The sequence below is a fragment of the Triticum aestivum genome, chromosome 7B (assembly GCF_018294505.1).
Source record: "Triticum aestivum cultivar Chinese Spring chromosome 7B, IWGSC CS RefSeq v2.1, whole genome shotgun sequence".
Lineage (NCBI taxonomy): Eukaryota > Viridiplantae > Streptophyta > Magnoliopsida > Poales > Poaceae > Triticum > Triticum aestivum.
Window position 1 is genome coordinate 9,565,337 of NC_057813.1, and position 17,526 is coordinate 9,582,862.

A 17,526-nucleotide genomic window follows, 5' to 3' on the forward strand; every position below is an offset into this window, starting at 1 on the left:
GATGAACCTATAGGTCCTGCTGAGGCTGCAGTCCTGAATGCAGGAGGAGGAAAGTTCAAAGGAAAACCCAAACCGCAGTGGAAACCCAAGAAGCTGAAAGACCAGTTAGGACAGGACGTCCTCGATTTGCCGTGTTACATACACACGAAGATATGAAGAGGGTAACTTGATTCAACCCAAGATACCACTCGGCAGTGCCGACTTCTGATTCAGAGCTTCTGAGAGAATCAGTCCAGTGAGAAAGAATCTGATAAGGATGATGAGAATGAGGAAGATGATGGTTACCCTAAGGTCAATGCTACCTTGATGATTTTTGCTGATGTAGAAAGCAAAAGTCGACTGAAGGTCATTAATAGAGAAGTGAATATGGTTGCTCCGGCAACTACTACATACTTGAAGTGGTCGAAGACTCCCATCACATTTGACCAATCAGATCACCCGGCGCATGTTGCTACCCTTGGGCGGCAAGCGCTGGTGGTCGACCCAGTCGTTGGGGGCACCCGATTGACCAAGATCCTTATGGATGACGGAAGTGGGCTGAACATTCTGTACGCTGAGACCCTGGAAGGGATGGGCATTACGATGTATAAACTTAGTGAGAGCAATATGCAGTTCCACGGTGTCATTCCTGGGAAAGGCAAAGTCACTCGGGCAGATTACTCTTGATGTGGTTTTCGGTGATTCCAAGAATTACCGCAAGGAAAAGTTGACATTTGAGGTGATGTATTTCCACAGTGCTTATCATGTCATTCTGGGCAGGCCTGTGTTTGCTCGTTTCATGGCTCGACCATACGTATATCACAAGTTGAAGATGCCCGGTCCCAGAGGTGTGATCACAGTCACATGAAACAGGCAGAAAGCAGAAGAGTGCCTTCGGAAGGGCTACAAGATTGCAGATGAGCAGATGGCAGCCATAGAGATGCAGGAATACCAGAAAACTGCAGATCCGAGTGATTTGCTGCGGTCCAAGAAGCCTGCTTCAGAGTCTGCATTTCAGTAGGCAGGAGAAACCAAACCTGTTCATATCCACCCGAAAGACCCCAATGCAGCTCCGACTAACATATCAACGACACTCGACAGCAAATAGGAAGTCGCGCTCATCCAGTTCCTCCGTGAGAACTGGGACATCTTTGCATGGAAACCTTCTGACATGCTGGGTGTACCCAGGGGGCTGGCTGAGCACCGTTTGTGTGTTGACCCTAAAGCAAAACAAGTCAAAGAGCATCTTCGACGGTCCGCCGTTGAGAAGAGAAAGACGATTGGCGAGGAGGTGGCTCGGCTCCTAGCCGTTGGGTTCATCCGTGAGATTTACCACTCTGAGTGGCTCGCCAACGTCATCATGGTCCCTAAGAAGGATGATTTGCTTCGTATGTGTATTGACTTCAAGCATATCAATAGGGCCTACCCGAAAGATCATTTTCCTCTCCCCCGCATCGATCAGATAGTTGACTCGACAACGGGGTGTGAGCGTTTATCCTTCTTGGATGCGTATTCCGAGCACCATCAGATCTATCTGTATGGACCTAATGAAATAAAAATAGCCTTCATCACCCCATTCGGGTGTTTTTGCTATGTTACCATGCCTTTTGGTCTGAAGAATGCTGGAGCCACGTTCATGCGCATGATAGAGAAGTGCCTGCTCACTCAAATTAGTCGGAACGTGGAAGCATACATGGATGATATTGTGGTCAAGTCACGCAAGAGTTCTGACCTGCTGACTGGCCTCGCTGAAACCTTTTCCAACCTAAGAAGATATGACATCAAACTCAATCCGTCCAAGTGCACATTTGGGGTCCTAGGAGGGAAGTTGCTCGGTTTTCTTGTTTCCGAACGAGGAATCGATGCAAACCCAGAGAAGATTCGAGCAATCGTCTGAATGAAACGCCTTGTGCGTGTGCGTGATGTTCAGAGGCTTACGGGTTGTTTGGCTACACTCAGTCAATTCATTTCTCGCCTCGGTGAAAAGGCATTGCCTCTTTACCGACTAGTGAAAAAGTCTGATACATTCAAGTGGACTCCTGAAGCTGAAGAAGCGTTTGTAGAGCTCAAAGCCCTACTTTCCACCCAGCCGGTATTTGCTGCTCCAGTCAGCAAAGAGCCTCTGTTGTTATATATTGCAGCCACTGGGCAGGTTGTTAGCACAGTGCTCACAGTCGAGTAGGACGAAGAAGGCAAAGCCTATAAAGTTCAACGCCCAGTGTGTTACATCTGTGAAGTTTTGACTCTGTCCAAGCAAAGGTATCCGCCTTACCAGAAGCTTGTCTATGGAATCTATATGACAACGAAGAAAGTTGCACATTACTTTGCAGATCACTCGGTTTTAGTCGTCAGTGATGCCCCATTGTCAGAAATTTTGAACAATCGAGACGCAACTGGTCGAGTGGCTAAGTGGGCTATTGAACTCCTTCCTCTTTATATCAAGTTCGAAGCAAAGAAGGCTATTAAGTCTCAGGAAATTGCAGATTTCTTGGCCGAGTGGATTGAACAACAACAACCGACTCATGTCCACTCGGAACACTAGACCATGTTCTTTAACAGATCCAAGATGTTGAACGGTTCTGGTGCTGGAGTGGTTCTGGTATCCCCGAGAGGCGACAGGCTCAGTTATGTATTGTAGATTCACTTTGATTCTTCCAACAATGAAGCTGAGTACGAAGCGCTTTTATATGGGTTGCGTATGGCCATTTCACTCGGCGCCCGTCGCCTAATGGTCTACGACGACTCAGATCTGGTAGTGAATCAAGTGATGAAAGAATGAGATATCAGGAGCCCGGCCATGACAGGATACTGCAATGCAGTGAGAAAGTTAGAAACGAAGTTTGAAGGGTGGAAGCTCCACCACATACCCCGACTCAAGAATCAGGCTGCTGATGATCTGGCAAAAATAGGTTCCACTTGGAAGCCTATTCCAAGTAATGTGTTCTTGGAGCATCTGCACACCCCGTCAGTTCAAGAAGATCCCTTTACAGAGGAGCCCCCACAACCGATAAGTTCAACTGATCCGACTGAAGTTGAAATCCCAGCAGTAGTCGATCTAATCATGGAGGTTTTGGTGATCATCCCCGATTGGACAGTGTCGTACATTGCATACCTTCTTAGGCAAGAGCCCCTAGAGGATGAAGATGAATCTCGTCAGATCGTTTGCAGATCCAAAGCCTTCACAGTGATAGGTGATCAACTTTTCAAAGAAAGTGTGACTGGTGTTGCTCAGCGCACTAGTGCAGAACCGGGCTATAGCCCCGGTTCGTAAGGGGCTTTAGTGCCGGTTCTGTAACCGACACTAAAGAGTGGGGACTAAAGATTTCCCTTTTAGTATTGGTTCGCCACGAACCGCCACTAAAGGACAACCATGTGGCACGAGCCGGGGCCGGGTGGCGGGAGACCTTTAGTACCGGTTGGTAACACCAACTGGTACTAAATGTTTGGGCTGTTTTGGTTTTACTATTTATTTTTTCTTTAATTTTGTGTTTTCCAATTAATTCTTTTTCGTTTGCTAGTATTTTACGATACTACATATTATACACGTTATGTATATATATAAATAGAATTTCTCGTAGAACTGATTATATAGACCTACTAAACTAAGCCTGCGTGCATTTTGTCTTAGTGTACGCTCCGGCCAATCGACCCAGCCGGCCAGTACTCGTTAATTAGGCGGAACCATGCCCGCTTCGCTATTTCCACTTTCCTCCGCGAGAAAAATCCATAGTAACGAACTACGATCTCCCTTGCCTTCATCTCGGACAACCAATTGATCGTAACTGACCATCAGAACGTAGTAAAAGGAAGTGCTTGCCAAACCACTAATTCCTACCGTCAGTAATTGGCATGTACGAAGTAGTAACGAAGTTACCATCACTCTTATAGGAGCAGTAATCAGGAAGTATATATTAATGAAGCTACCATCACGTTTATAGCAGTAGTATTTAGTAAGTACTAGTACGTAGTAACCAAGTTAGTATAGCTATTATACACTATTATACCATCAGTAATTGGCATGTACAAAGCAAAAAAGAAGTTATCATCATTATTATAGCAACAGTAATTAGGAAGGACGTAACGATGTTACTATCCCTTTTAGGCTGGTCATAGTGGGGAGTAACATATGGTAGTATCATGCATATGATACTAGTATCTGATACTACACTTATAGTGCATAGTATCATAAAGTAGTACCATAGATGGTCTCATTTATTGCCATGCATGACATATAGTAGCATTATATTTATTATGATACGGTATCTACCTATGTTACTATGACCCCTCTCTCTTCTTTAATTGTCTGCCACATAAGCATGTTTGCGAGTCCCAAGTACATGATACTAGTTATGTTACCCCCACTATGGCCAGCCTTATAGCAGTAGTATTTAGGAAGTACGAGTAGTAATGAGTTACTATCATTCTTATAGCAGTAGTAACTGGCCCTTAGGAACTCGGAACGCAATTAGTGTCACCTATAATTTCCCTTACAATAATATATACTGTAACACTAGTTATTAACGAATTATTGAGCATGTAGTAATTCGTTACTATATAATACCATGGTTTTACTATGTTCACAAGACCATCCATAACTCATTGCAGGGTAAAGAATTTTCCTCCGTTACCATCTACTCTATCTCTATTATTGCCAACAGTTAGTGTCTTTACAATCGGGACGTCGTGGACCATGCATGGTAACCAAATTAAATCCGTTACTTTTTCCCACACACACATTTACCCTCAACTAATTATCGCATCGAGTGGCCTACCCCTGGTGCGATCCATCCACCCAATTAGACCGGAGCGCACGGTAAGCCATTCTGCACGCTCGCTCACAATAGCGCAGCCGTATATATACACATCCCGGCTATTCTACAACCCATTCCCGAATAAGCTATTCAGGAACCTTCCTAACTGCGCGAGAACAAACACCTAACTTTGTGACCTATACTAGTTAACTGTCGAGCGGACTTTTTCTGGCACCGTTTTTTCGCTTTGTTTTTCGGTTGTAGTTATTGAACCATTCATCGGAATGATGCATATGATATACCGTTGGATAGCTATTGAAAAGGAGCAAAAAACTCATGTTGACCTTTTTCCCAAAATTGATTTGGTTTTTAAACACAATTTAAAAACCTGAAAATCGATCAAACGAGTTTCCAATGTTTTTGTGAAAGGAATTTTTCTAAAAATATATCAGAACGAATGCGTATGATATACCATTAGAAAGCTACCGATTATCCCGAACTTTGGCATATATAACACATTCTTAGGGCGTGTTCTGAAACTGACGAGCTTCTTAAAAACTTCCTAGATTCAGCTTCTCGCATAGCTTCTCACTTCAGGTGGCGAACTAAAAAGCGTTCGGCGTCGTAGCTTCCGTTTTCTCTCTTTTGGCATGGGGCTGCCAGCCCATTTGAGCACAATAAGCCCAACTCGGAGGGATTGGCAGGCCAGGTTGGGGCCCAATACTAATCGCTAACGTGAGACAGCGAGAGTTTCCGGAAAGAAAATCGAACCGGTACGCAGGAAGTCACTTGGCGGTGGCAACCTGCTGTAATTCTTCTCAACTTCAACTTCTTGGTTTTCACGGATCTGGTCCAGACCAGCTTCCCCAACTTCTCCTTTTTTACACTAGACAGGTCGCCAACTTCTCGATTTCTGGGTTTGTTGACTTAATCTCTATTTCTAATGGAGCAGTTGATAGTCTTCGTTCCGGGTTTTTTTCCGTCCCATCTTCCATCTTCGTCTGTTTTTTTTCCGTCTCCCACCACTACCCTTCCCACTGCATTTTTTCTCGGGTTTTTTTTCGCTGCACCTCCGGTCTTTTCCAATACACAGCTAGAGTCGCACGACATGCATGCAACGCCACCCCGCTCGGTCTGGATCTCGGTGGCGGCAGCGACGGCTCCTCCCCACGCACCGACGCATCCCCGGAGCCCTCCCCACCTCTGAGGGAGTCCTGGATAAGGGGGTATCCAGACAGCCGGACTATATACTTTGGCCAGACTGTTGGACTATGAAGATACAAGATAGAAGACTCTGTCCCGTGTCCGGATGGGACTCTCCTTGGCGTGGAAGGCAAGCTTGGCGATTCGGATGTAGATCTCCTCCTCTATAAACCGACTTTGTGTAACCCTAGCCCCCTCCGGTGTCTATATAAACCGGAGGGTTTAGTCCGTAGGACACAACAACAATCATACCATAGGCTAGCTTCTAGGATTTAGCCTCTCTGATCTCGTGGTAGATCAACTCTTGTAATACTTATATCATCAAGATCAATCAAGCAGGAAGTAGGGTATTACCTCCATCGAGAGGGCCCGAACCTGGGTAAAACATTGTGTCCGCAGCCTCCTGTTACCATTAGCCTTAGACGCACAGTTCGGGACCCCCTACCCGAGATCCGCCAGTTTTGACACCAACATTGGTGCTTTCATTGAGAGTTCCACTATGTCGTCGCGATAAGGCCCGATGGCTCGTCTCGTTGTCAAAGACAACATCACCTCCGGGGGAGCCCTGGCTTTAGGCCAAACTCTCCGGCTGGGCGGCTTCGTTATGACCGCCCGATCGGCTGTTGCGCCGATGATGACTTCTCAGGTCATTAAAAATAGCCTCCATGTTGATTCGGAATTTGCCGAACAGATGGACCCAATGGAGCTCTTCTCCCTCAATGAGCTCTTGGATCACATCGCCGGCCTAGGCGTCGCTACGAACTATGACCAGATCAGGCTTAAACCTGATCAAAGGGAGATTCACTCTCCACCGGTCACCCACGAGATAGCGGTAGTGGAAGAGCATCATCCTAATTCTCCCTCCACTTTGAGGACGAACTATGTCCGGATTTCCGAGCTCTCCGAGCCGGATACCCGCTCGCGGGAGGACATGACCCTGGTCCCGGACTCAGGATCGAGGGGCGGGCCGAAGAAATCGGGTAACGCCCTAGAACCCGAGCCGTTAAGCTCGGAAGCTTCTTTTCCCCTGGGTCCCAGATCGGGTCGGGATTCGGATTCAAAACCGCCCACCCACCCAGATTTATCCAATCTTTCCCATATCAGACAAGAGTCCCAAGAAACAGTACATCACTACTGGGCTAGATTCCTTCTTGTGATAAACAGGGTCAAGGACTGTCGCGAGGCAGATGCAATCTCCCTCTTTTGCAAAAATTGCACGGACAAAGGGATTCTCAATGCTATAAGTCGCCGTGAAATAGTACACTTCGCTGACTTAGTGGCCATAGTGCAAAAATACTGCGCGATGGAAAGCGCCTGGAAAACCCAAACAAGTTTTTGGGACAATCCGGCTCTAGCCAAATCCTCTATCCGAACTAAAAGGGTAAACTCTCATAAGTCACTCGATTCAAGTACCAAAAAAATAAAGCCCACCGCAAGGCACGGAAACGTATTGGGAGAATGGCTAAACGGGTTGTGCAAGATTCACAGCACACCCGATACTATGCCAACGCATAGCCTTAGAGCATGTTGGATACTCTGGCAGGTAGCAAAGAGCGGCGAGGATCTCCTCATAAAACATACAGCAGAGCAACATCCCGCCGGAGACAACAAAACGGTATTTACAGTCTTCGAGACTTTCGCCTCAAATAATAGGCGCAAGCGAGCTCAGCGCAGCCTCGCAGAAGTTTGCCACATGGCAACAATAAACACATGGAACGACACGGCTATAACTTACAATGCCAGTGACGAACCTCAATCCCGAACAGTCCGAGCACCGGCCGCTTTGGTCCTTAGCCCAATTGTGGATGGCTTCAGGCTCACTAAAGTGCTCATGGACGGCGGAAGCGGACTAAACCTCATCTATGAGGAAACCCTTAACAAGATGGAAATTGACAAGAGCCGCATTGAACGAAGCAGCACGACCTTCAGGGGAATCATCCCCAGTCGAGAGGCACAATGCGCGGGAAAAATCACACTGGATGTGGTATTCGGCACGCCGGAGAATTACAGGCCCGAAGAAATTACATTCCAAGTGGCCCCCTCAGCAACGGATACCACGCCCTCTTGGGGCGGGACACATTCACAAGTTTTCAGGCTATGCCCCATTACGAGTACATGAAGCTTAAAATGCCCGGGCCCAATGGAATCATCACTCTGGCTAGCGATCCGGACGTCGCACTCTGCGCCGAAAATAAAACCGTCGCCCTCGCCCTGGAGGCATTATCAGAAGCCCTCGCGGCCGAAGAACTGACAACACTGTGAGCAACAGTGGACAGAGACGATGTGATACTCGACAAGCGACCTAAATCCACCTCCTTCAAACCAGCGGACGAGATAGTCAAATTCCAGGTCCACCCAACGGACCCTTTGAAGACAGCTTCCATCGGGACACAGCTGAACCCCACAATAGACGCCGCACTGCAAGACTTCCTGCGTGAAAATTGGGATATTTTCGCCTAGCATCCTTCAGACATGCCGGGCATCCCACGCAGGCTGGACGAACGCAACCTCAATATACTAAAAGGATACAAGCCAGTCAAGCAGACTCTTAGACGCTTCTCAGAGCCTAAGCGGCAAGCCATGGGGGAAGAGCTAGCCAAGCTACTCGAGTACGGATTCATCAGAGACATCAAACATCCGGATTGGCTAGCAAACTTGGTAATGGTACCAAAAAAGGACAAATCCTGGCGCTTGTGTGTCGATTTTAAAGACCTCAATAAAGCTTGCCCTAAGGATCCCTTCCCCCTCCCCGGCATTGATCAAATAATCGATGCCACCGCAGGACACAACTCATTGTGTTTCCTCGACGCATACTCCGGATACCATCAAATAAAGATGGCGGAGTCCAACCAGGCTGCAACAACCTTCATCACTCCGTACGGCCCCTTCTGTTTCAACACCATGCCCTTCGGGCTCAAAAACGCCGACGCAACCTATCAACGCATGATTCAGACATGCCTGAAAAAACAAATCGGCAAGACAGTAGAGGCCTACGTAGACGACGTGGTCATCAAAACAAGACACGTCGAAACTTTAATAGACGACTTGAGGCTTACGTTCGATAATCTCCGAACATACGACATCAAGCTCAACCCGGAGAAGTGTGTCTTCGGAGTACCCTTCGGAAAATTGCTCGGCTTCATCGTTTCCAATAGAGGAATTGAAGCCAATCCGGCAAAAATCCGAGCTCTGTCACAGTTGGCTATCCCAATAGACCTCAAGCAGATCCAGAAACTAACTAGATGTGTGGCTGCCTTAAGCCGCTTTATCTCCCGCTTAGGAGAAAAAGCACTACCCATGTATCGCCTTCTTCGACGCACCGAACACTTCGAGTGGACGGATGCGGCCACGGCTGGACTGGAAGAAATAAAGGCACTCTTGGCCACCAACCCAGTCCTGACCGCGCCAAACAGTGGCGAACCGATGCTATTATACGTAGCCGCAACAAACCAAGTTGTGAGCGCAGTGCTCGTCGTCGAACGAGAGGCAGACGGACACAAGTTCCCGCTCCAAAAGCCAGTATATTACGTGTCCACGGTCCTCACTCCATGTAAATCTCGGTACCCGCACTATCAAAAGATAGCGTATACGGTCTTCATGGCGTCCCAGAAACTACGACACTACTTCCAAGAGTGTTCGATCACGGTGGCCTCTGAAGTACCACTCAATGACATAATACATAACCGCGACGCAACAGGCCGAATTGCTAAATGGGCTATTGAGCTCCTTTCGTTCGACATAACATACAAACCACGGCGGGCCATTAAGTTGCAAGTACTGGCTGACTTCATCGCCGAATGGACAGAGGCCGAACTCCCTAAATAGTACGGCGCGTACTCAAATTGGATCATGCATTTCGACGGCTCCAAAATGCTGGCCGGATTGGGAGCAGGTGTCGTCCTGACATCCCCCACCGGAGATACGGTGCAATACGTCCTCCAAATATTATACACAGACTCCAACAATGCAGCCGAATACGAGGCTCTATTGCATGGTCTTCGGATGGCAGTCTCCATGGGTATTCAACGCTTCGAAGTGCGCGGGGACTCGAACCTCGCAATATCTCAGGTAAATGGAGACTTTGACACCAAGGACCCAAAAATGGCGGCTTATCGCAGTGCCGTCCTCAAAATGTCAGCTCGGTTCGAGGGGCTCGAATTCCACCATGTGGTCAGAGAAAATAACCAAGCGACCGATATCATCGCCCGCATCGGCGCTAGACACGACCCCGTCCCACCTAATATCTTCTTAGAAAGGTTGTTCAAGCCGTCCGTGGCATGGGAAGGGGAGTTCGGCACTATTAGTCCGTCTCCAAACACAACCCCAGATTCTGAACCTTCTGATGTAATTGGAGGCTCTGCCACCGAAATAACATCTTCGGCCCACGAAATAATGGCTGTCATCGCCCCGTGGACCGAGCCCTTCTTGGCCTACCTTAATAGGCAAGAGCTCTCCGAGGACCAAAATGAGGCACGTTGTATTGTGCGATGCTCTAAAGCCTACAAAGTCCATGAAGGAGAACTCTACAAGAAGAGCCCCACCGGAGTGCTCCAACGATGCATCTCCGAAGAGGAAGGGCGGCAGCTCTTAGCCGAAATCCATTCCGGACTAGGCAGGCACCACGCGGCAGCCCGAGCTCTCGTGAGCAAGGCCTTTCGGATAGGATTCTACTGGCCGACAGCCCGGGCGGACGCACAAGACCTTGTCCAACATTGCGTTGGTTGTCAACTATTTGCCAATCAGAGCCATATGCCCCCTATCGCTCTCCAAACGATCCCCATAACTTGGTCCTTCACAGTCTGGGGGCTGGATATGGTGGGACCCCTTAAGGGGGGAAGGCATAAGAAAAAAATACTTATTGGTCATGGTAGACAAGTTCACCAAATGGATAGAAGCCAAACCAGTTAAAACGGCCGAATCCGGACCAGTGATAGACTTCATATCGGAGGTTGTACACCGCTACGGTTTCCCCCACAGTATTATCACTGACAATGGCTCCAATTTTACAGTCGAAGAGGTAAAAGCCTGGTGCGGCAAAAAGGGCATTAAGCTCGACTACGCCTCTGTCTATCGCCCCCAAACAAATGGTCAAGTTGAACGTGCAAATGGTATTATCATGAGCGGTATCAAACCCAGACTAGTGCGATCCTTGAAGGAATCAGACACGCATTGGGTTGAGGAACTCGACTCCGTACTCTAGGGGCTGCGGACCACGCAGAATCGCACCACCGGATACACACCATTTTTTATGGTGTATGGCGCAGAAGCAGTGTTGCCCTGCGACATAATTCATGATTCACCTCGCGTGTGCATGTATGAAGAGAAGGAAGCCGAGCTAGACCGACAGGACAACTTAGATGCTTTGGAGGAGGAGCGTGATGTCGCTAAAGCCCATTCCGCATTCTATCAGCAACAAGCTCGAAGGTATCAAAGCAGAGAAGTACGGGCCAAAACTTATAACATTGGCGAACTCGTTCTACGCCTACCTGTGAAGAAGAAGGACAAACTCAAACCCAAGTGGGAGGGTCCCTTCATCATTGATAAAGTTCTCACCGGAGGAGCGTACCGTCTGCGCAGCGTATCTGATAACAGACTCGAGCCGAACCCATGGTACGTGGCCAGACTCCGGAGATTCTACACCTAGCGCCGAACCCAGTATTCGTCTCCTTCACTCCGCTTCTTCAATTATGTTCCCTTTCCTCCTTTCTCTCCCCTTTTCTTTTTTCCTTTTTTTACAGCCTTAAAACTGTACGGATGCCCTGAGCATTCCGGCCGCATTATGCGTGCACACTATACCTGGGGGCTTCCTATTCGGAAGCTAAATATAACCACTTTTAATGGCTTCTTGCCAGCCACATATGCATTTTTTCCATATGTGCCTTTTCTTCACCATTATATGCATCAATATGACTTAAGTTTTGGCCATGCTGGGTTGCCTGGCTCTTGTATTTATGCCCTACATTCCCGTTAATTCTGCTAGGGCATAAGGGGAGCACCTCTGCAATTGTTACTGCCGGTTGAGCCAAATGTGTACCTCAGACTGGGTGAAGCCGAAAGATAGCATTCTTAAGGGAATATTCGGTCGGTGAACAAAAGATATTCTCGTTAATAACAATGAAAAAACCCAGATGTTTTGTTTCCTACGCTTCTGTTCGCATTCGGACATGCATATCGATGCATGCGTACCTAGAGAAAGGAACCCCTAATGAAACTATTCTCTCTGGAAGATGTTTCTTACTATCCATGTAATATAACATAACTAGTTGGGTACTTGTCTGTTCAAACACTTATGACCCCTACGCCTGGTTTCCACGCATACCCCGGTTTTTCATAACTGTGTGGGTATTCGGACACACCCCAGACTGTCGGATCCGGGGGCTGAAGTGAAAAGGTCCGCCATGACAAATGATTTTCAATCCGGCTAGGGAGTACATGAGCCTGTTCAAATTACATAATCATATCGATTGGCCGTACTCTTCCTCTATACCATCCAATAGGCTGTCTAACTTACAATCCTACTGGGAATACTTTGCAGCTAACGCTACTTGATTATACACCAAACTAATGGGTATCTCTTGTCCATCTGGCCCAGCCGGTCCAAATTCGTCCATATGGTTAGGGTCAGCTTTGGCGTATCGCGTCTTCACCATGGCCCAAGCTTCTCTCGCACTTTGCCGGCAAGCTGATACCTTCCATAATCGGAAGCGTCGCCGTGCTCCTTTGAGCATCTCTACAAGTTCGCTCATGCCTCCTGGTAGGGAAGCGGACGGCCACAAAGCCTGGGCAATACCCTACATCACCTGCCGAGCTCGCTCGTGCAGTTGTGAAAGCTCTTGCAGCATATCGCCTGCGGAACCGGGCATCTCCTCTTCAGGGCGTCCCGTCAACATACCTGCAGACATAAATCTGTCAATACGCCTCCTCGCTGAACTATACTATAGTTCGTTCAAGCACTTACTATAAATGCTGCATCGAAGCCTCCGGTTCTCCTTCACGGAGTCCGCGAGCTGAGCCCGAACATCTTTCAATTCGACGCTCAGTTGGAGATTAGCATCTTGCAGCTTATTCCTCTCCTGAATAGACTGTGTCAGCACGCGTTCGCCTGCCTTCAGCTGACTTCGCAGATGCAACTCATTATCTCCCACAGTCTCCAAAATTTCCTCCGGGATTGTCTGCCGAATACTTCGTCAGATTTATAAACCATGCCGAACATGCAAACTGGTATAAGGAAACTATTACCAGAAGAAATCTTTTTGGATCCCTCTTGTTCGGCTACATTAACCTTATCTGGGCCTTACACTCCTCCAGCTCTAGAAACAACTGGGTATTCTTCTCTACAAGAACCTGTGCATTTAATGATCCTTAATCAGTTGTGCCAACTGTTTCAAGTCTCATGGGCTACTACTACACATACTTTTTTGAATTCTCTTACCCGTATATCCTCCACATACTGGTCCGTTGCTCTGGCAAGTCCATCTTGAGCAGCGCGGATATAGGCGTGTTCGGAATTGAAGGCATTGAACACCTCTTTGGAAAAAAATACTACCGCGGAGTACGGCCCGTCGGCGCCGGTGATTCATGGCGCTTTCCACTTCTGAATTTGTGGCGGAAAGCATATCCGTATCCTCCGCAGGAGGACAGTTTGGCACTGTCCCCACATCAGCCTCCGCCTGTGAATCCGATCCAGGAATCCGGCTGCTGGAGGCGTGGCAGGTAGGGTCCCCGGACATAGTCCGGCGCTTCCTGACATGACATAATTAAAGCCGTCACGCCTCGACAAATAGACCAAATAGACCACGGGGCAAGTTCAATGTATACCTCTGTGTCTGCGTGCCGCTCCTAACTGCCTTGCTTTTAAGCCTACCTTGTCTAGGCGCCTCTTGCTGAGAGGCCCCCGCGGGTTCCGCACGGCGTCCTGACCGCCGTTTCTATAAAAGTATGGCATGTGATTATAAGGTACGGCAAAGCGAAGGAATCCTTTCGGAAGGTTGGAACCCCGACATTACTTACATGCGGCACGGGAAGCAGTCCGGGATAATCCGCAATGATGGCCACTAAAGAGCCGCCACTGCTTGCCTGATAGAAAGTCCCGTCGACGAATTCCATGGATATGTCCGGATCTTCTTCAAATCCGGGGTCGAGAGCCCGGCCAGGATCCTCTGGCTGCGGAGAGGGGTTGTTGAACTCTTTCACGGCCTTCCTTAGTTCCTGTTTTGAAACAGCAAGGTAAATAATTGTGGCAAAGAAGGTAAGAACGAATAGAGTTGAGTAAAAGATGACAATTTACCCAGCTTCGGGGGTTGTACATGGAAAATCCATCCTGCAGTTTAATGCGGAGGAACTCCTCTTCTTCTCCCTTGTACAATTCGGATAGTATCCTCGCTAAAGATGTGGCGGAGTCCGGACCTTTGCGACCGCAGCGGGAGGCATCATCTTCTCCATTGAAGTGCCACATGGGTTTTCCCCTATATTGAAGTGGCTGCACTCCCCTTATTATGCATATTGACATAACTTCGATTATTGTCAATCCTGATTTGGCCAGGGTTTGTATCCGGCTCATCAAATAGAAGACTTCCCTGTTTTCTTCCTCCTGGGGGCTCCGAGGGCGCCAGCTTTGGCGTTTCTTCAGGGGAGTATTGGTAAACTCAGGAAGGCCCGTCTGGACTGGGTCCGGAAGGGAAACGTCATCAACATAAAACCACTCCGAGGGCCAGTCTTCGGATGCCTTCTTGGGAGTACCGGACAGGTATCCGGTCTGGGCGATGCGCCATATTTCGACTCCGCCCACTTGATAAATAGATCCCTCCTGGTTGCGGAGGACGAGGCAAAACAACCTCTTCCATAGCTTGAAATGAGCTTCGCAGCCCAGGAACAACTCGCAGAGGGCAACGTAGCCCGCAATGTGCAGTATGGAGGTGGGGGTAAGATTATGCAACTGGATACCATAGAACTCCAGGAGCCCGCAGAGGAATGGGTGGATTGGAAACCCGATGCCTCTTAGCAGATATGGGACAAGGCATACCCGCTCCTCCCGAGATGGTTTAGGGAATCTCTCCGCTTGCTCCCCGCCATTATAGGTGGCTAGTCCGAATCGGGCAGGGACCATGTATGCGGGCGGAAGCAACCCTTTGGTTTGCAGCTCTATTAGGTGGCTGTGAGGGATGGAACACTTTTCCCAATCCCCTGGCTTCGAGCTGGGGGAGCGACGAGCAGGGCTGCGGCGACCGGTCATGATGGGATGGCCTCTTCTGGGCGCGCTCTGCGAAATGCTTGCTTGGGGGAAGATGGTGTGATTTGGATCTGAAGATCCCCGTCTCCTCAAGTAGACGGCTCACCTACGGGATTAGGGTGGCGAATGCAAAAATGCCCCGGCCCCTCGTCTTCGATCGACACATGGAGGTGGCCATTATTGAAGCACAAAAGCCGAGGAGTACAACCTTACTGGGAAGCCGGACACTATTCGCTACGACGGGTGCACCGGATTTGGAGAAAGAACCCGCCTTGCAATGCCGAAGACAATCTGCGCGCCAGACTCATCATCATTGAAGCCTAGTTCGGGGGCTACTGAGAGAGTCCTGGATAAGGGGGTATCCGGACAGCCGGACTATATACTTTGGCCAGACTGTTGGACTATGAAGATACAAGATAGAAGACTCCGCCCCGTGTCTGGATGGGACTCTCCTTGGCGTGGAAGGCAAGCTTGGCGATTCGGATGTAGATCTCCTCCTCTGTAAACCGACTCTGTGTAACCCTAGCCCCCTCCGGTGTCTATATAAACCGGAGGGTTTAGTCCGTAGGACACAACAAAAATCATACCATAGGCTAGCTTCTAGGGTTTAGCCTCTCTGATCTCGTGGTAGATCAACTCTTGTAATACTCATATCATCAAGATCAATCAAGCAAGAAGTGGGTATTACCTCCATCGAGAGGGCCCGAACCTGGGTAAAACATCGTGTCCCCAGCCTCCTGTTACCATTAGCCTTAGACGCACAGTTCGGGACCCCTACCCGAGATCCGCCGGTTTTGACACCGACAACCTCCTCCCTTCCCCTATGGCGACTCCACTCTTGAGGCTCCATGGAGATGATGGAAGCTCGACGGCGTCGGCTTACCGGAGATGAAGAAGACAACCAGGTGCTGCAGTACTCGGGAGGAGGAATTGGCGATGGAGGTGGCTCCACCTTGATGTCGCGGACCGCCCACTGGACGAAATCAAATCGAACCAGGACGATGTGGTTCGGTGGTCAAGAGCGGCTACGTGGGATGTAGTATAGTACGGCTCGGACGTCTCGAATAGGGGCTCTCTCCGCAAGGCCTCCTCTACGCTAGTATGTTCTCTTATCCGAACCTTCTTCTCTTCGGTCACGCACGCACCAACACAGCTGACCCATCGTTGACCAGCGGCAGAGGTGTTCGAGGAGTCTGTCCCGGGGCTACGCGTGGAGCACGTCGACGTCTCTGTCTTGCCATTGCTCAACACAGCCCTACCGGCTAGGGTTCTTATTTGCCATCGAGGCCTTCCGCAATAGGGTCCATGGTGCCTGATTGCTTCCTCTCCGGCTGGATCAGGGCTCCAACCACCCACTAAGCTATACCTCATCTTCCCTCTTCTCTTAAATTTTCCATGGTTCTTGGTCTGATTCTCAATAACGAGCTCAAACTCGAGATGAGTTTTTGGTCATGACCTGCCCTATTTTGTTGGTACAGATTATTGTACTACTGTCTTAGTTGAGTGGCAAATATTTACTGAGATGGGATAATAGGTATAGTGTTTTTCTATTTCAAGACTTCATCTGATTTCTTCCCGGTCTATGTCAATTTATTTTTGTTCTGAATAATTTACCAACACAGTCCAGGTTCATGTACATTGCACATGTTAACAAAATCTCAAATATCTTCATGGGATATATATCTCTAATCATTATCTTTTCCAGAATGAAGAGAAGGTATGAGAAAGATAATACTAATATTCCTATACATTTGACATTTAACTTTTACCAGGTTCTTGGATTTCTCTTAATCATGTCTATTAGAGTTTCTTCTATATATGTGGATGATGTTTTCATTGAAATTCTCATTATATGCATGTTTTTCCTGTTGGTTAGTTGGTCCATGCAAAAACCAAAAAGTATGGTGGCTGACTGGTTGTATGTGGTACTTCGGCTACATGTTTCTTCTATATTAATAGAAAATTCTGCAAGGTTTTATGTGCCTGAAAAGGTAAAATTTCATGTAGTTGCAATTGCAACCAGAGAATCCATGGTGTGTTGGTTTGTTTCTCATTATATGCATGATCTTTCCTTTGAAATTCCAATATTTAGATTGTAGAATTGCCAGTTACAGAAAATATGACAAAGTATTTTCAGTTGTGATATCAGAGTGTCCTTTTTGTGATTTTCATTTGTAGCACTGAGTTGTGCAGATTTATGATGGTCAAAATAATGCGGGCTAAATCTATTTCCCCTGAATTAGTAGATTTATTTGTTCCATTGTGCACACCTGAATATTCAGAGTAATATGCAGGCAACAGCGTCTACATGTACTCGGTCAAGCTCTTGCGGAATTTGGACTTATTATTTTGACTTATGGCTCT